The 20,445-nt window shown below is 35.8% G+C and overlaps 1 pseudogene across 1 annotated transcript; it reads left to right on the top strand.

Annotated features, from left to right (window-relative positions):
* Positions 1-718: 718 nt before the first annotated feature.
* On the top strand, positions 719-2,273 carry LOC309863469 (peroxiredoxin-like 2C pseudogene; annotated as a pseudogene). Its single transcript has one exon. The product of its transcript is annotated as a peroxiredoxin-like 2C pseudogene (transcript).
* The last annotated feature ends 18,172 nt before the right edge of the window (positions 2,274-20,445 follow it).

Below are 20,445 nucleotides of genomic sequence, written 5' to 3'. Positions count from 1 at the left end.
CCACATCTTCTTGATCCATTCATCTGTTGATGGACATCTAGGTTCTTTCCATAGTTTGGCTATTGTGGACATTGCTGCTATAAACATTCGGGTGCATGTGCCCCTTTGGATCACTACATTTGTATCTTTAGGGTAAATACCCAATAGTGCAATTGCTGGGTCATAGGGCAGTTCTATTTTTATACAATGAACGATTCCGAAATTTTGAGACTTAAAACAATGAATGTTCTTTTATTTTCTCTCATGGTTTCTGTTGAATGGGCTTGGCTGAAATCTCTGGCTTAGGTTCTCTCACATGGTATCTGTCAGATGGCAGCTGGAGCTGGGACAGTAAAGGGGGATGTGGAAGAAAAGGATCTTCACAGGACCCTCTTTCTCATCCAGAGATCTCAGAACTTCTCCATGCAATCCTTCTCTGTGGGGGTTGGTTTGGATTTTTTCATATCACAAGCCTCAGGACCAATCACACTCTTCACATGGCAACACAGGGAGGGCTCTAGTGCAAGTATGCTGATGAACAATGTGGTAGATGCATGTTCTTTTATGACTTGCATTCAGAATTCATCTCACAGCATTCCCTCTATACTGTTGTGGTGGAAATAGTCACAAAAACCCACTGAGTTCTGACTGTCAGCCTCACATAATAAGAAGAGCATGTGGGATGGCAAATTATCTTTGGAAAATCCGACTTTATTAAAAATTGGTTCTTCGAGGGATTGCTCCGCCCTAAGCCCCGCTTGGCAGCGACCCGGCTCCCCGAACCTGTGCTGTCCGCTTTGGGGACGGTGGGCTCGAACCCGGGCGGGCAGATGCAGGGTGCAGAGGTCGACCCCGCCCTCGCCGCAGTCATGCGGCAGGTCAGCGGTCGCACCGCCCCAGCCACAGTCCCGAGCAGCCCAGAGCGCGGGCAGCCCCTGGCCGCAGCGGTGGCCGCGCTGCCCGAGCTGGACGCCTCCGGGAGGCAGGTGCCTTTCGGCGTGCTGTTTCGGGAGCATCGGGCTGTCGTAGTCTTCGTGAGGCATTTCCTGTGTTATATTTGCAAGGAATACGTAGAAGATCTGGCCAAAATCCCCAAGAGTTTTTTAGAGGAAGCAGACGTCACTCTAATAGTGATTGGACAGTCATCCTATCATCATATCGAGCCTTTCTGCCAACTGACTGGGTATTCTCATGAAATCTATGTTGACCCTGAGAGAGAAATCTATAAAAAATTGGGAATGAAAAGAGGTGAAGAAATTGCCTCCTCAGGTAACAACATCCATTTTATACACCGTGATAAAAATAGATTGGATCACAAACCCATCAACTCTCTTTTACAGCTTGTAGGAGTTCGGCACGTGGACTTTACAAGCAGACCTTCGGTTATCCATGTGTGATGGTATAGACTGTGGACCCTTGGAGTATGACCTGAAATGTTCAGAGTATGGTATTCTTGTGCAATGTCTAGCTTTTTGGCTTTTCCCAGCCTTTGAGGAGTTATGAAAACACGAAGAGACTTTATACCAGTTATTTCGTGCTAGGAGGCATCAGTTGTCAAAAACGTGATACATATTTATAATTCTGTAGCTTTTAAAATTTTATGTAAAATTAAAGTTTGTTTATATAAAACTTTAAAAGCTATAAAATTAGAAATACTATTCTTTGTTTTACATTATGGTATATCCATTAAATGAAAGTTTCTGTTGGCCATTAAATTAATAAATTCTTTGAAGAACATATAAATGGAAAGGTAAGCAACTCACCACCATTTTATCCAGTGAAAAAAGCAGGATATCAAATTCTATAAATAATATAATCTTTTTTAAAAATTAACATATAATGTATTATTAGCTCCAGGGGTACAGTCTGTGAATATAATCATTTTTATATGTTTATATTTTTGTATGCTTAGGAAAAAAGAGAAACACGCCAGAATATTGCCAGGAGGTACCTCTGTGTGGTAGGATTACAGGTGTCTTTATTGTCTTTTCCATACTTTTATCTCTGAACTATTCTATAATGAGCATGATTCATTTTTGTTTGCCAGGAAAAGTTCTTTAAAAATTATATGAAAAATATATTCCTACATAACAAGTTCCACAGAGCTGCATTTATATGGGCCGCCATCCACATGTTTCTATCCTTATTGCTTTACTCAAAGGAAATATAGCAGACCAAGCCTTCTGCATATCCTATGTTCAGAGCACCTTGCACACCCATTTCACTAGGATTTTTGAGGGGAGGAGTAAAAGGAGAAAAAAATTTCTTACGTATTTAAGATATGCTTCAATATGCTTTTTGAAAGAATTCTAAGAATTGTTTAAACTAAAAAAGCTTTATAGCTTAAATGTACACTGGTTTGGCTGCCAGATTGCTTTTGTTTAGTGTATTGTCGTCATCTTTTATAGGTTTAGTTGGGAAAAAATTCTTTTGAAAAGTACAGTAAGATCAAAATCTTGGTAATTATTAGCAAGTATGTGCTGCTTTTAACTTAGAAGCTTTTATGTCAGGCATATGAGGTCACACACAAATACATTTCAAGTATCCAAATATTTAATGTATGTTTGTAAAAAATCATGTTTTTTTGGTTTTTTTTGTTTTTTTACTTTTTTTAAATTTATTTTTTATTTATTTTCAGCATAACAGTATTATTATTTTTGCACCACCCCCTGGGGATAAAAATATATGTTTATAAAAAAAAATCATGTTTTTAATCAATAAAAATGAAATGTCTCATGACATTTAAAATTAAAAAAAAAAATGGTTCTTCGCTTGACTTATTTCGCTAAGCATGAAATAAGTCAAGCGGAGAAAGACAACTATCATATGATCTCCCTGATATGAGGAAGTGGTGATGCAACATGGGGGCTTAAGTGGGTAGGAGAAGAATCAATGAAACAAGATGGGATTGGGAGGGAGACAAACCATAAGTGACTCTTAATCTCACAAAACAAACTGAGGGTTCCTGAGGGGAGGGGGGTTGGGAGAAGGGGGGTGGGGTTATGGACATTGGGGAGGGTATGTGCTTTGGTGAGTGCTGTGTAGTGTGTAAACCTGGCGATTCACAGACCTGTACCCCTGGGGATAAAAATATATGTTTATAAAAAATAAAAAATTAAAAAAAACCGATGTCAATTTATGAAATATTTTACTTTGATCTAAAAGTAATCCAAGAAGAATTAAAAAAAAAAAAACAAGTAGAAAAAAGAATATGTCAAAGAACCACAGACATGTTATGATGAAATTTATGTTTCAAAAGTCAAGAATACCAACAGACTTCCTGGGCATTCACATGCCTTGACTAGTTATTTTATATTTTCATTTGATGTTCCCCCTTCAAAAATCATGACAACTACTAATTGTTGCAGAAACTGTACATTTTAGCTACAGGATAAATTTTTACATATATCCTCATCCAGTCTTCACTGCTTCCTTCTAAAATAAGTACTGTCCCAAGGTTTATAAAATAAGAAACAGGGTTGTGTGTGTGCCAGGTCATTGTGAATCCCTAAAGACACAAAGTTGGAAAATGGCAGAAATCAGATTAAAATGTAGAAGTTCTGAATTTAAAGAATAACACCTATTCCAGGATTACCAAAACATGATATGGAGAAATGATTTTAGGTGGTACATAGACACATACTCTAATGACATTGACTCAGAACCTGAAAATTATTTGCTTTTTACATCTTTTTATATTCTTCTGTATTAGTCAAGGAAGGAGCTGTAGTATGAAAATACCTTGCTTTAGATATCTCTCTAATACTTGATAATTCTTTCTGGGAAAGAAATAGAAGACCTCATACTAGAGCTTTGGGTAGGCAACAGTATCTATAAGAACTTTTATATTTATTTCATTTTTATCATATTTATTTTTATCTATATTTGTGGATATTGATATTAGTCTTCTTTTTGCTAGGAAAGCATGCAATTACCAGGTCTCAAGCAAGTCAACTTAAAGGCTACTAGTAAGTGGTAGCAAAGTTGTACATGTACATGTGAAAGGAGTGGAAATGAAGCAGTCACCTGACTTCAAGTCAGGCTAACCTGCTGCCTTACACACAGTGCAAGGGGGAAAGTAATGATCAGTAAAGGGCATTAAAGAATTACTAAACATTCACATTTTCTGTTAAATATCATCTTATAGTTTTATTTAACCCTCTATCCTAGATTTTGTATACTTATCTTTAGTGTATCCTATTGTCTTCCGCTTTAACAATGACAAATGCAACATCTACCCTGGGGCCAAGAGATGGATTGGATGGAATCTTCTTGGATTGCTATACTCATCATGAATAGTGGTCTCCAAAAGGAATGCCAGGAAATACAGTAGTCAAGGACCATGCATATACTTATCTCATTTGGCAAGCTCCCTGAAGTCAGAGACCATCACCAATTTAGCAGTCACAGAATTAGGAGAAAAAAGGGGAGGAAAAAAGGGAGAGAAAAATGTCATTGTTCCTATGATGACTATTTTATTAAGTAACATTGATTTTAATAGTAATCATCCATTTAAAAAAATAAATAGTTGCTATCATTCACTTGCCAAGGAAACAGTTGGTTCAGTTAAAGTGTTGGCTGTCCCTTCCTGTAATAATTACTTTCACTTGTACTTTGAGAAAATAATTGCTTTGTTATTAATTTTAGGATCTACCAAGGATTATAGTAGTATATGTCTCAAAGCACCACATTTATATTAAGGATAATTGACATATAAATTAGTTTTCATTGTGAAGTTGTTAACTGAAAAAATCTCTAAATTCCAAAAATGTTAACATCCATTTTGGATGTTCACAACCATAAAATGTCCCAAGCTTTCATAATTACCAATAGTGTATGGGTGATCTGTTCTTTTCAGAGCCCCTCATATTCAGAATATGAGAAGTTGGAAACTACCTGCTTGAGATCAAGGTCAGACTGACAATTCATTGGAATCTTTTGTTACATTACAAGGTTAAGCACTGGATCTTAAATTCGTTGTAAATTATTCCAATTTTAGGGCGCCTGGGTGGCTCAGTGGGTTAAGCCGCTACCTTCGGCTCAGGTCATGATCTCAGGGTCCTGGGATCGAGTCCCGCATCGGGCTCTCTGCTCAGCAGGGAGCCGCTTCCTCCTCTCTCTCTCTCTGCCTGCCTCTCTGCCTACTTGTAATCTCTCTCTGTCAAATAAATAAATAAATCTTTAAAAAAAAAAAAAATTACTCCAATTTTACTTTAAAACAAGGATAATGGCAAAACAAGTGTCACAACAATATAAACCATCCACTTATCTATAAATTTTACGAATAGTTCTAAGTGAAAGTTCTTCACTATTTGAGTTCACACTGAGCATATTTACACTCTACCCTATCTCACTTCCATAGCAGAACACATATCAGATGTTAAACATCTGATGTGAAAGGAATTTAAATATTCTAAAAATACACATGTACACATTATACTGTACATATTTCACTTGAAGCATTTATAGAATGCTGTTTATCCCATAATGTTTACAGGTTATAATTGTAAGACAGTCCTTAATATATAGACCATAGGTGGTCAATAAATTATTTTCCTAAGCTTAGTGAATGACTTAAAGAAAATCCACCGTGAAAGACCAGATGGCTCAGCAGATTGGCAATTTATGAGCTAAGTTTAATCTCTCACTGGACAAAATGACTAAAGGTCACTGTCATCTGCCATCTGCCATGTGGAATGTGAATAATGAAGTGGTGGGCTTAGTCTTGTTACCATAGACAGGTGCCTACCACAGCAGAAATGAGCTTCATTCCAATTGGAAATCATTTATTTACATCTCCAAAGAAAAACCTTTGATAAATGGTGAAAGCTTGTCTCCTGACCAAAGTTGGAGGAATCTCCAAGTTAAATTTAACAGAAAATGAGAGACCAACAAAAATGATTCTAAACTTTATATTTCAAAGAGGATATCTATTTTCCCACATATTTTCATGACACTGAGTCCATATATCTTCAGAATAAGAAGTTATGACTTACCTTTCAAACTTCTAATTTGGTACAACATTTTATAAAGTAATTATGTATAGGCACTGGATTTATATTTAGGAAACATGAGGTATTAAAATGTGTGGCATAATATATATTACATTAAATTTTAAAATTTAATTTCAAGTATACATGTATGTAAGTAATTGAGATTTTAAACTAGTATAATTAAGAAGAGGAAAAAATGCATGTTTGAGAGAGTGAGTGAGAGGAAAAGAGAAAAAGAGAAGGAAAGATTCTGTGGAAAAATTTTTATAAACATATAATCTCATTATTCAAACTTGAAAAACCCAAGTATTTAAATGTATTTGCTAACATAAGAATTTTTTATGCTATAGTTAAAGATAATAACCTTGAATATCAACTATTGGAAAGAATCTAGCTAATATTTTTTTTTTAATGTTGAGTAGAAAATTTGTGGTTAGGATTTTTCTCTTTGTCTGTTCATCTTTCCTTGAACCTAGAGTGATTACAATTTGCATGCACTGAGGCATCTTTGCTCCATGGATGTCCTGCCAAAAGTGGGTTCTGGTGATTCTGGAGAAGATCTTAGGAGATGCAGAATCATTGTACTTAAATAACTTAGAACCACAGAGCTATGAAATTATTTACTTTTAATCCTTCTGATTATATAATGGGGAAATTCATTAGTATCCCTCTAAGCATGTCTAATCTACTCTTTTAACAGAACACCAAGAGGCTGCAAAAGTTATAATGTTGATGAGAAAATTAAACTATTTAAAATTCAATGATACTGTATATTTTTATTTTTATTTATTTCCACAGCTGCTTTGTTTTTTTTTTTTAATTTTCATTTAAATTCCAGTTAGTTAGCATACAGTGTAATCTTAGTTTCAGATACAAAATGTACAGTCTGACTCAACACTTCTATACCATACCCAGTAATCATGACAACAAGTGCTCCATCATCTATTTAACCCTTCTCCTTCAACCTTCCTTCTGGTAATCATCAGGGTGTTTATATTTGAGTCTGTTTCTTGGTTTGCCGCTTTTTTTTCTTCTTTTGCTTTGTTCTAACATGAGTGAAATCATATAGCATTTTTTTTCCCATAACTGACTTACTTTGTTTGGCATAATACTCTTACCTTCACCTATGTCATTGCAAATGGCAAAATTTCATTCTTTTATATGGCTAAGTAGTATTCCATTTATGCAATATATGCAATAAATACTATGCATATATGTATGCAATAAATACTCTGCTTAAAAGATAAACTATTTTCTTATTTACTTTATTAATATATATTCACACTATATCAAATTTCAAAATGTAGGTACAGATACCTATTTTGAAGAATATACATATACATATATACACACAGCACGTTTTCTTTATCCATTCATTGACAGGGGACACTTAGGCTGCTTCCATATCTTGACTATCATGGATAGTGCTCCTATAAACATCAGGGTGGGTATATCCCTTTGAATTTGTACTTTTGTATTCTTTGAGTAAATACCTAGTAGTATAATTACAGGGTCATACAGGAGTTGCAATGTTGGTGGGAGTGCAAACTGGTACATTCACTGTGGAAAACAGTATGGAGGGTCCTCAAAAAATTAGAAATAGAACTACTGTACAGTTACATTTAATTGATCATATCTCTTATAGATTTTTCACTTACTGTTATAAATTTTTAGGTAAAACTATTTAAAGTTTTAAATGTATTCAATTTAAAATAAAGTAGAGCTACTCAGATATAGAAAAAAATCAATAAAGAGATAGGACAATGTTTTAAGCTTAGATAGTATATTAATTTCTTTGGTTATATATTTACAAGATAGTTCATGATTCAAATAATGTACAAAATATCTTAGTAAATATATTTTTAATTATGTTAGCCTTTGCCAGTTTTTCAAATCTTATTGCTTTTTCTCCTCAGCTTTAGCTTTTTATTTTATTTTACTTTATTTTATTTTATTTTATTTTATTTTATTTTATTTTATTTTATTTATTTCTCAGAAAGAGAGAGAACAAGTAGTGGGAGAAGCAGACAGAGAGAGAAGCAGGCTCCCTGCTGAGCTGGGAGCCAGACTTGGGACTAGGTCTTGGGACCCTGGGATCATAACCTGAGCCAAAGGCAGATGCTTAACTGATTGAGATGCCAGGCACCCCCTTCAGTTTTATCTTCTTAAGTGAGTTATTTGGGACAATAGGATCTATTATAATCCCGAGCCCGTAATTCATAGGTATTCCAGACTAATTCTGAGATCTCTGTATCTGGACTCTAGCTACTTTTCCACTATTCCCCTGATAATTTAGTCTAAGAAATCAATGTTTAACTTATTCCTGCAACCTCAATTCTTACCTCTTGCCTTAGGAATAGCAGCATATTTTTGTTTGGTTGGTTTGTTTTTATTTCATTTATTATAATCGAGCTGATGTCTGGGTTACTTGATTAATGTCATAGCTCTAAGCATCTGGTAATCCACTTTGATGGTTCCTGCTAACTGCTGACAAAATTTTCTGATATTGATCACCTCCCTGTATGTGGATTTTGAAATATTTCCTTTTTTTTGGATGCTCTACCTCTACTGGTGTTGGTATGTTCTTCGTACGACTAGTGAGATTCCTAATATCAGTTGTTTTCTTTAGTTTACAACACTTTGAGTATCATATTCTTCTTCAAAGAGGAATTTCCAGACCCACAGTGGTTTCCCTATTTTCTACAGTTGTAAGGTCCTACACTCAACTACCTTTTCACTTGAGTGAGCTTCTTGGTATTCTTAGTTATAAAACAGGTAATAAATACTATGCTTAAAAGTATAAAGTGTTTTTTATTTATTTTATTCATATATATGAATATATATTCATATATTTTATTTATTTTATTCATATATACATTAAATTTCAAAATGTGGGTAAAGATATCTATTTTGAAGAATATAAAATAGGTTAATGTGATAGCAAAGAAGTGGGATGATGGGAGAATTGACTTAACTAGGGTGGTCTTTATCGAAATGATGATTTGGATAATACAGGCATACCTTGTTTTATTGTGCTTTACTTTATTGCACTCTGAAGATATGATATTTCTTAATAAGTTGAAGATTTGTGACATCTCTGCATCAAGCACCTTTTAGGTCCATTTCCCAACAGTATTTGCTCACTTCATGTCTGTGTCACATTTTAGTAATTCTAGCAATATTTCAAAATTTAAAAGTTTAGTATTATATTTTATTTCATTATTATAGTATATATTACATAGTTCACTAATCTTACATATTGTTGTATTCATTATTGTTATATCTGTAATCAGTGATTATGACTCACTAGGAGCTCAAATGATGGTTATCATTTTTTAGCAATAAGGTATTTTTAAATGAAGGTAGGTATACTGGTTTTTTTAGACATAAAGCCATTATACATTTAATAGACTACAATATAGTATAAAGATAATTTTTATATGAACTGGAAAACCAAAAAATTCAATTGACTTGCTTTTTTGCAATGGTCTGGAACAGAACTCACAATAGCTTTTTCAGACCCTGAAGAATTTCATGGAAAATAGTTTTCACATATATTCAGATGGATACTACCAAATTTTTATTGAAGGCAAATGAAGTTATTTGGCATTTTTCCAGATAAAAAGCAAATAAAATGTGGTTATATTTATCAAATATTTGTAATCTAACAGGGTTATGAAGACACATAAGTAGAAAAAATCAGCATCTTAAAATAATGCCCCACTAGTTTTTTTTTTTTTTTTTAAAGATTTTATTTATTTATCAGAGAGAGAGAGAGGGGGAGAGAGCGAGCACAGGCAGACAGAATGGCAGGCAGAGGCAGAGGGAGAAGCAGGCTCCCCGCTGAGCAAGGAGCCCGATGTGGGACTCGATCCCAGGACGCTGGGATCATGACCTGAGCCGAAGGCAGCTGCTTAACCAACTGAGCCACCCACACGTCCCATGCCCCACTAGTTTTTTATACACATATACACTTATCCTCACAAATGCACAACTTAAGATTAAAAAAAAAAGTTAAACATGGTACAAAAGGCTAAGGTAGTACAGAGCTGGAAAGCACAATAAGAAACTCTTCATGTACAGATTAGTTCTAAGTGCAGAAACACAGCATCAACAAGGCAAGGATAAGGAGAACATGCAGGAGGTAATTACTAAAGATGCAAAAAAATAAAAGTTATAATTTCTGTCTGGAAAGTTTTATGTAAACCTTTTCGATAGAAAAAGAAAAAAATCATGGGGCGCCTGGGTGGCTCAGTGGGTTAAGCCTCTGCTTTCAGCTCAGGTCATGATCTCAGGGTCCTGGGATCGAACCCCGCATCAGGCTCTCTGCTCAGTGGAGAGCCTGCTTCCTCCTCTCTCTGCCTACTTGTGATCTCTCCCTCTGTCACATAAATAAATAAAATCTTAAAAAAAAAAAAAAAGTACTGTTTAAAAAAAAAAAAAGAAAAAGAAAATAATCAAATGGTAGCATGTGTGAATTAAGCAAAGCAAAGTTGATCTCAAATGTTAGTGCATAAATGTTACTGCATAAATTCATTACATATACATTAATTTTAGATACATATAAACATGAACACACATGGAGATGATCTGATGATTCAAATTGTTTTGAGATATTTTCTCAATATATAGTCTATAAAACATGCATTAAAATACCTAATATCTGGGGCGCCTGGATGGCTCAGTGGGTTAAAGCCTCTGCCTTCAACTCAGGTCATGACCCCAGGGTCCTGGGATCGAGCCCCACTTCGGGCTCTCTGCTCAACAGGGAGCCCGCTTCCCCCACCCCCACTCTTTCTGCCTGTCTCTCTGCCTACTTGTTATCTCTTTCTGTTGAATAAATAAATAAAATCTTTAAAAAAAATACCTAATATCTAATTTCAGAAAATATAAATTAATGCTGTCCCTTCTATAAACATATTAAAAGAGAAAGCTGGAGAAATCATCCTCAGCAAATCAGTGTGCAAATGCAGTTCAGGTGATTAAAAGCTCCAAGAGTCAGTAGTTGTATATCTAAGGTTGTCTTGAATTAGTTTTATGTGATTATCTTCAGAAAATAAAAGTTGGAGAATGATACACAATGGGAAAACGATTTGTTCTTGTCCGAGCTTCAAAATATGGCATTGAAAGATCATAATCAGTTCTTGTTCTAAGATTGTGTGAAGGTCTACTGAAAAGGAGGAAAGTAATACCCTTAGGGTTAACTAATATATCCAGGAATTCTGTGACTTCAGGAGTTTTCAGGGAAAAGAAATTATGTTTTTAACAATAATTAGACATCATAGTTAAAACAATTATCTATAGAGAACTATTTTTACCTATTAGGTAATACCAGGATAAAACTAAACCTATGTTTGAAATATTACAGTTTAACTGAATAGGGACAAAAATTAGGACATTTCAATTCTCTGTGGTTTATCTAAATGGGAATATTAATTCTATGGCTCAGATACCATTAAAAAAAAAAAAAAGGCAGGAAATTAGAATTACTGAATGTTCCCAGGGTGATATAGTCCTTTTCTTAAAGATAGTAAACTATAGTAGCTTTTATTCCTTGAACACTATTTTAGTTTCAAGAATTATTTTAACAAATGCTAGGATTGCCTTTAATTAAAAAATAAGCTGGTAAGGAAGGGGGCTTTTTTTTAGGATTTGTTTATTTTAGAGAGAGAGAGCGCAGCAAGGAGGGTCAGAGTAAGAGGGAGAGAGAAACTTAAGCAGACGCCACACCCCATGCAGAGCACAATGTGGGGTTCCATCTCATGACCCTGAGATTATGACCTGAGTCTAAACCAAGAGTTGGGAGCTTAACACAAGGCACCCCAAAGAAGGGTTTTTTGAGGTAATGGATGAATAAAAACAATCATAAGCACTACCAAGAAACATTTTTATAAAGCATTCAGACACAATCACCTAGTTTGCAGATGCTTTACATTTGAGAAAAAAGAAACATTAAAAACGTTAGCATATGCATGCATTTATTCAATAAAGATCGAGCACCTACTATATGCCTGGCAGAGATGTAGGGACTGAAGATTAAATAAAAAGACACCACCCTCTGCAGTTATTATATGGAGACAGGTAAGAAATAAGTAAATAAATAATTTCAGACAATGACATACCTTCTCTGCATACAAGAAGACATATTAAAAAGGAATGATTGTGTAGGGAGAAAAGTACTTCCTGACTTATAAACTCGTTGGAGAAAGCATTATTGAGGATATAAGTGAATAGAGTTATCAAAGAGAAATTCTGAGAAAAGAAAGTTCTGGGTTAAAAGAAGCACAAGTGCCAAAATGGGAGTTAGAGATGAGCCTGGAATGTTCAAGAAACAAAAATATTGCTGCATTAAAAAAAAAAAATTACTACATTACTGAAGCACAGTAAAAAGGTGAAAAATCCAATGAAATTGAAAAGGTTGGCAGGTTCTATAAGCTATAGGAAGTTGGGAAGAGACTCCCTAAATGCCACCTGTGTACTTTTATACTTCATAGTGAGAGAATACATAACCACCCACAGATTAAGGATATAGATATATCAGTCTCTCTGGCAGCTAAATATAGCCAATAGAATTGGCTGTATTTGGCAAATAAGTTTGCACCAATGGGATTATAAACTGGTCATTTAAGTAACTTCCTTAAAAAAATAGATGTTTCATGTCTGCTGCGCCTTTTGATTTTTCAGTTTCATTTTCTCTCCTGCTCCCTGGAATGTGAATGTAATAACTAGAGCTGTAGAAGCCATCTTTCACCATGCATTTGATGAAGGAGCAGAAGGCTGGCTGAGCACAAAGCAAAAGCTGACACCTCGCAATCTCCCCCTCACCCCAAGCAAAAGGCTGACACCTCGCAATCTCCCCCTCACCCCAACCACTCCTGGGTGGGACAAATGTGACATTCTTTAGGAATCTCCCAACTATCTGGATGTTAATGGCTTGCTAAAAGGGAAAGACAACCTTGATCAACTCTGCAAGACCTCCGGTATCCAGTACCTTGTAGGCCCTCTTTAGCATATGAAAGTTCTGTTGAAACCTCCTTTTCCTTTACCTTACCCCAACTGCATGGTACATAACCTGCCATCCCTCACAACCTGGGGCAGCAGCTCTCCCTGCCCCTGGGTCCTGTCCCCGTGCTTTAATAAACCAACAATTTGCACCAAAGATGTCTCAAGCATTCTCTCTTGGTCATCGGTTCTGGACCTCACCCCACCGAACCTCACCTATGTTCTAGAACTTCAACACAGTGATCTGAGATTTGGAAGTCATCCACTTTATAAGACAGAACAAAGGAAGGTATAGAGGGCCTTGTGAGAGCAGAGTCATAATTAGCTTTGACCTTACCTTTCTACTACTACCTGAGATAAAAACAAAATCCTTTCTTCTTTAGGCTACAGATATCATGAGCCTTTTTTACTCAAATGCAGATCTAATCTTTTTTTTTTTTTAAAGATTTTATTTATTTGACAGACAGATCACAACGAGACAGAGAGGCAGGTGGAGAGGAAGGGAAGCAGGCTCCCTGCTGAGCAGAGAGCCTGATGTGGGGCTTGATCCCAGGACCCTGGGAGCCACCCAGGCACCCCTGCAGACCTATTCTTTTTTTTTTTTTTTTAGATTTATATTTATTTATTTGACAGAGATCACAGGTAGACAGAGAGGCAGGCAGAGAGAGAGGAGGAAGCAAGCTCCCTACTGAGCAGAGAGCCCGATGTGGGACTCGATCCCAGGACCCTGGGATCATGACCTGGCAGAGGTTTTAACCCACTGAGCCACCCAGGTGCCCCCCTGCAGACCTAATCTTAAATGATTTTTCTTTCAAGTGTATGATTTCTATGTCTACCAGGATAGTAAAATGCCATAGTTTGAATGAAACCTTAAGTCAAGAATGATATATCTCCAAGGAACTCCTTCTTTGAAAGTTGGGTGTTTTTCCACTTATCTGGGACTTGGAAGAAATGATAGAAAACAGTTTTACCTCTCAAAGCCAACACACATTTAGGGAAACAAATGGATTGATGTTGAAAAGATAAGAAAGAGAAAGAATTTGTTTAGATTCTGTTGTCAGTAATTGTTCTTGCTGCTAAGTGACTAATGCTTCCTGGTGGATGAAAATTGTTCTGTCCTTCCACAGACAGGGGAGCAAAATATGTGTGACTGTTTCTTGGGAGAATAGCCAGTCTACTATTGTTTTAAAAATTATTAAGCTGGACGTGTGATAAGAACCAAATAAGGTAAATCAGTGCCAGTTTGCCCAAATCTTAAGGTTATGATTCCTATGGAACAAATGGAAGGAAAAATATAATTACTCATGTCAGAAAACTTATAATCAGATTTTTTCAGTGAGGACATTTCTGAGAAACTTCCAAAGTGCTCTACTAAAGGGTAAGATCTAAATCCTACAAGGAAAGTAGCTATATTAAGTTACAATGTTGTCAGTGAAGTCAGGTCTCTCCTACTTACTGCTTCTCTTCCTTACCTCAATATAAAGCTAGAGGATCAAAAGATAGTCTAGCTTGGGATGGGGAGAGGAGAGGAAGTAGAGCCACAGAAGGCAAGACAGAGAAGATCCCTTCCATGCCCCATGCTGCTGCTTGTTGCATGAAGCAAACCAAGGATGAGAGAGAAAGGAGTCTTTTTAAAACTTTTCAAAAAGTTTTGGCCATTTTGATAACCGCACTTAATAATTCTTATGATTAAAATTGACACTCTTTCATCTAATTGTGACCAAAAAATATGAAACCTAATCTAAACTTGATTCAAGATATAGGACAGATCTAAGTTGAAGAAGAATTTAAAGAACCAGGTATCTTGGGGTGTGTTGTGTGTGTTGGGAGGTGTCTTATGTACACATATGTTTGGAACAGGAAAAAAAAAAAACTGTTTATGTGTTTTATTCACAAGCACCCTATGGACTTCTGCTCTTTCAACACATAAGTAATCTAATTTTTAAAAGCACATGTTGACTGCTTGGACTTTAGGGTTGCATCAGTAAAAGCTGTGAGACAATTTCAAGTAGTTCAAAGTGGTAACCAGAGTAGTTTGAACTTTAAAGAAGGCAGGCCAAGATGGAAGGAAGTAAATAAATTCAGTGTATATTTCTGAGGTGGCTCCCAAAAGATCTCTAGGTACGGAGACTTTGTAGCAGTCTGTCTCACCATCTGTGGCACAATTTCCCTTAGGGAGACATTCTAACCAACCATCCTATTTTTCATATTTTTTCAGTCATATTAACATAAAGAGGAATTGCCTATTTACCATTCTATTTATCATATATTAATTCCTGTGAATCCTAATACTTTGGTTACACCCCTTTCCCAAAGTGATTCTTGGATATGAATTTCTTACCAAACATTCAAACAATAATAGGTAAGTTAACTTTTAGATTATTTTGAGAAACATTTTCCTAACATTTAAGGAAGTAAGTTCATAGATACAACAATAAACAGTGGAATTAAAAATTATATCTCCCCTATATATACATTGCCTACATTCACTATCATATGGAGAAACTTACAAATGGATAAAATGTAAAAACAGGTAATCTTCATCATTTGCTATGGCACATGTTACATGGAACAAACTTATTTTTGAAGAAAGTTGTTGCCCAGAATTCATAAAGCAGTTTTGTTTTCACATGTTATTCTTTTTTTTTTTTTAAATATAATTTTTTATTTTTTATAAACATATATTTTTATCCTCAGGGGTACAGGTCTGTGAATCACCAGGTTTACACACTTCACAGCACTCACCAAAACACATACCCTCCCCAATGTCCATAATACCACCCCCTTCTCCCAAACCCCCTCCCCCCAGCAACCCTCAGTTTGTTTTGTGAGATTAAGAGTCACTTATGGTTTGTCTCCCTCCCAATCCCATCTTCTTTCATTTATTCTTCTCACATGTTATTCTTAAAAAGAGTATCTGAATATAAAACTATAATATGAAATCTATTTAAAAAATAAAAACAAAAACCAGAGCCCTCAAAAAGCTGGGAAGGAAGGTACAGGAAAACTTCCAGTTGAATTCTAACAGAACAAAACACCCAAATTATTATTTTTTAAATACTACTCAACACCTTTGGATAATCTTTTTCATAGAATATGAATAGCTGTTCAACATTTTAGTTTTCATCTCAAGGACACGTGAGCCAACTGTTGTGTATGATGTATCTTATAGGGATTTTGAGACTAACATGACTTATGTTTATAATATTTGGATGTTTTGTATTTTTCTTGGACTTATCTACACATTTGTGTCCCTGCCAGTAAGAGAAAGGGGAAAAAAATAATTTGATCTGCATTCTTAAATGTTTAAAGCTATAACTGTTCTTGTTCTTTGCTTTCTTGTTACAGGGCAGAATGTCTATTTTTTCTCATTGAGTGAACTAGGTGTATCTACAACTTTAACAATGACACTATAATCTGAGGGGGATGTAGCTAACAGCAGCACATGGCACAAAGCACATGCTGCTTTTGACTGACAATGGCAAGAAGCTAACACACCATTCCTTTGTCTAGACACTCTCTTCCTCCCAAACTTCAGAATAAACAAATTTAAGACATGCAGCTGCACTGGCGTTACATACAGACAAGATGGTAAACAAAATCTGACTTTCTTCCTGTTAGAGTAGGCACAGATACTGAAAATCATGTTTCCTATGCTGTACATAGCACATTTCATCTGCCAGAAGAAAGGCCTAAAGAACAATGTGCTTATGCCTCTGTGTGTTATGTGGACAACTGCCACATATTTCTATAGGATTACATTCTCTCTCATTCATCATAGATACAGTCACCAAAGTTATATTGTTTTAATTCACTGGTATTAAACCAAGATCCTGCTTACAATCAAGACTGGTTTATGTTTTCTTAACATCACTCCATTTGGGATGAAAGAATAAGCAAATTGAATTGGACAGGAAAAAATTCCACCTGTCTTTGTAGGATATCTGTATTCTTTCTCTCTCTCTCTCTCAATAGATAGATAGATAGTTAGATATTGATACAGATAGATTAGATAAATGACATATATTATAAATCTGGGAATATGGCAAACTGAAATATTTTATTCTAATTTTTCATTCTATTGTTGAACATACCTACCTATACCTTTCAGCACTATCGTCCACATCTTTATAAAAAAACTTGTTGGTTGTAGGACTAACTAGGGATAAAAGCACATGGTCATCTCACATAAGTGTCTCCAGGGAATGGAGAAAGTTAATTTGAAGTGCACATATCCACACCATAGATGTTTCTAATATGTAATCTCCAGTATTTCTAAGTTTTATTACACATTTTATTAATATATTTAATATTTTTAATAATCAGATATATCCATTTGATTATTGAGGTGATGTTTTTTGTTCCCCATGTCACATGCTCTTTGGTCCACCTTGTACTTCAACTACAGGGGTAGCAGACAGTTCTGAACATGTGAACAATACCTCATCACAGCATACTCTGTGGCTCACTGCTTTTCTGCATTGAGGCTTTCTCTGAAGATAAGCCTTCATCCTTGCAGCGGCTACAACCTGGAAAGGCAGTATGGTAGATGAATTTAACACCTCTGAGGGCAATTTTCAATTTTTAGGGATGATGGAATTCAATAGTCAAATGTTCCAGTCTCTATTCTTAGGATGAACAATGCAGAAAAAGATTTTTTTTTTTAAATTTCTCTATAAGTTTTTACAGAGTCAAGCACTTATGTGTTACGCATAAAGTGACCTTGACAATAAACCTTTCATTTGACTTTTCGTCCTTCCTATCTCACTCTCCCAATTCCCTCACCTACTTCTGTGATCACCTTTCAAGACAATACACATTTACTCAAGTCATCTTCGTAGGCTCTCCATTTGTGAATCCCAAATGAAGACAGTTACCAGGGAGAGAATACCCTACACAGAGCAGGTAAAATGTATATTTCTTAATAATCCACTTAATTTTGTATGAATAAATTGTGATACATATCATCAATACATATTAACACTTTGAGACTCTTGAACTGCACTCAAATATCTAATAAAATACATAGACCCTCTACAAAGAAAAATGTAAGGGGTTTATCAGGAAGTCCCACACATAGTCTGAATTCCATAAACATCAGATTGAGAACTTCTGTACTAAATCATCTTTATAATTTTTAAAATAAAATTTTAGTTGTTTATTCCTGTCTAATTCATTTTGTACCATATAGGCAAATCCCTGAGCAAAATGTCAAGAACCACATGTTTGGCCAATGCTGGTATAAGGATGACACCATGTTGTCCTTTGTGGAGAAGCCCACAAAGACAGTCTCTCTTTCCCCACCTTCTGCATCCCCCATCTATTAGAAACGTGAATACTTCATAACTGTTTCAAAGATAATTTGATACAATATTTTCCAGGGATTGCAATGCTCATCAGTGAGTGGAAAAGAGAGTTAATGAAAAATGTTGTGCCTCCCAATGTATCAAAAACTCTGAATCATTTTTTTTTCCTTTTCTTTTCTTTCAAATTCTTTTGGAAGGTTGAGGAAAATAAAACAAGATACTTCTGAACAAGGAGAATTCTGAAAGGTCAAGGTATTGTTCTAGAGAGAAATTTCATTTTAACTTTTACTAAAAAAGAACATCTTCCTCCTCAACCCTAAAGACTGCTTAAGCCAAGAATCATAAACCTAACTTCCACTACCATATTTTAGTGAAAGAATAACATTTTTCTAAAAATTTCACTTGGTCTTGGGTAAAGACAAACACTATTTTCTCACAGTCAAGATGAGGAAATTCTAAATAAAATGGTTCTATAATAGCCACAAACCTTTTGACGTGTCATCACAACTAAAATTGCAGAAATTAAGACAAATGACAATGTTAGTCCTCCAAACATTTAGAATATACTGTTTCTAATATACTCTTATAAAATCCCATAAAATTCATATTAAGAATCTCTGCTCTCAATTACTTTTATAATGTTTTAAAATAAAATTTTATTTGTGTATTCTTGTTTGCTTCCTTTTATGCTGTGCAGACAAAACCTACACAGCATAAAATAAAATTTATGCAGGAAACACTTGGTGTGAAAGGAAGGAGATATTTAGTGTGAGAGGTTGGGGATTGTACAGGCTGCAGTTACTATTATTCTGGACTGAACTACCCAAGATTGGTAAAGTGTGTTACTGTGAAAAGTAGAGATCCTCCAGAGATTTCCATCCATGTGAGTAGGATGAAAGATGTCTCAAAAAGTGGAGAAAATTAAAATGGTAGAAAATATTTTATGAAGTGAGACAGATTTGAAGGTAAAGAAGCAAAGCTAAGAACCTAGAGCTATGGGGACTTTCATAAAGACATTAAAAATAAATTATCTGAGTCCAAGATGGCAGAGGAGTAAGAACCTTTGTTTCATCTGTCCCAGGAATTCAGCTAGATAGCTATTAAATCATTCTGAACATCTGTGAACTCAACTGGAGATCTACAAAAGAATAGCTGCAACTCTACAAAAAAAAAAAAAAAAAAAAAAGAAAAAAAAAGGTAACCACTTTCTGCAAAGTAGGACATGTGTATAAGTGAATCTAAGGAGATATATGGGAAGATAGACTATTGGTGGGGGTGGGGGGAATCCTTCATTAGTCAGTACTGGAAAGTGATACAGCAGTGGATTACAAAACTGGAACTTTTAAGTCTGCTCTGCTGAGGGACATCCTTGCCAAAAAGATGTTCAGGTGACAAAGCAGGATGAAATCCTAAGTAAGACACTGTGGTTTCAGGATGCCCAGGGTCACAGAATACCGGGGTGCTTAAATGCAGCAGAGTTCCAGGCATCTGACCAAGGAAGCCAGTTGCAATCAGCAAGCCTAGGAGTTGGCTATTAGTGTGGTGTTGCCATAAACTGTGAACTGTGCCATGGTCCAGTGACCACTCTCCAAGCAGGGGTCCAGCAAGTGGCAGAACCACAAGAACCACCCCCCACACGAAGAAGCAGTGTGGGTGTGAGCCCCAGAAGTCTACAGGATTTGAAGACTTAAAATGGGGTCATGTGCCTGAGATAGAAATGCTCAGTCAGAGCCTGGTTGAGCATGGAGTGTGGCCAGAGACCAAGGAGATGGGTATGATTGACTGTTTTTCTCTGAGGCTCATCAAGGACTGGGACCCTAAACTTTTTCCTCCAGGACTGGGAATTCAGAGGCCATCATCTTCATTCTTATCCTCTAATGTTGCATGGAAAGCCTTCAAGGAACAAAAGCCTAGTAGAGAAAACTGGAGCAGATTATTTAACCTGGCCCCATGGCAAGGGTGTAACAATTCTGCCCAAGGCAAAGACACCTGAGAATCAGCACAACAGGCCTCTCCTATAGATCAGTGAAAACATCTGACCAAAGACCAAATTTACAGATCACAAAGAACTGCAAAACTCCTCTGGGGGAAAATAGTATATAGAATTCATGGTGTGTGTGTGCCTGTGTGTGTGTGTGTGTGTGTGTGTGTGTGTGTGTGTGTGT

The sequence above is a fragment of the Mustela nivalis genome, assembly GCF_964662115.1.
Source record: "Mustela nivalis genome assembly, chromosome: 4".
Lineage (NCBI taxonomy): Eukaryota > Metazoa > Chordata > Mammalia > Carnivora > Mustelidae > Mustela > Mustela nivalis.
The sequence above is the reverse complement of the archived record's forward strand: the minus strand, read 5'-3'. Positions and strand labels throughout refer to the sequence as shown.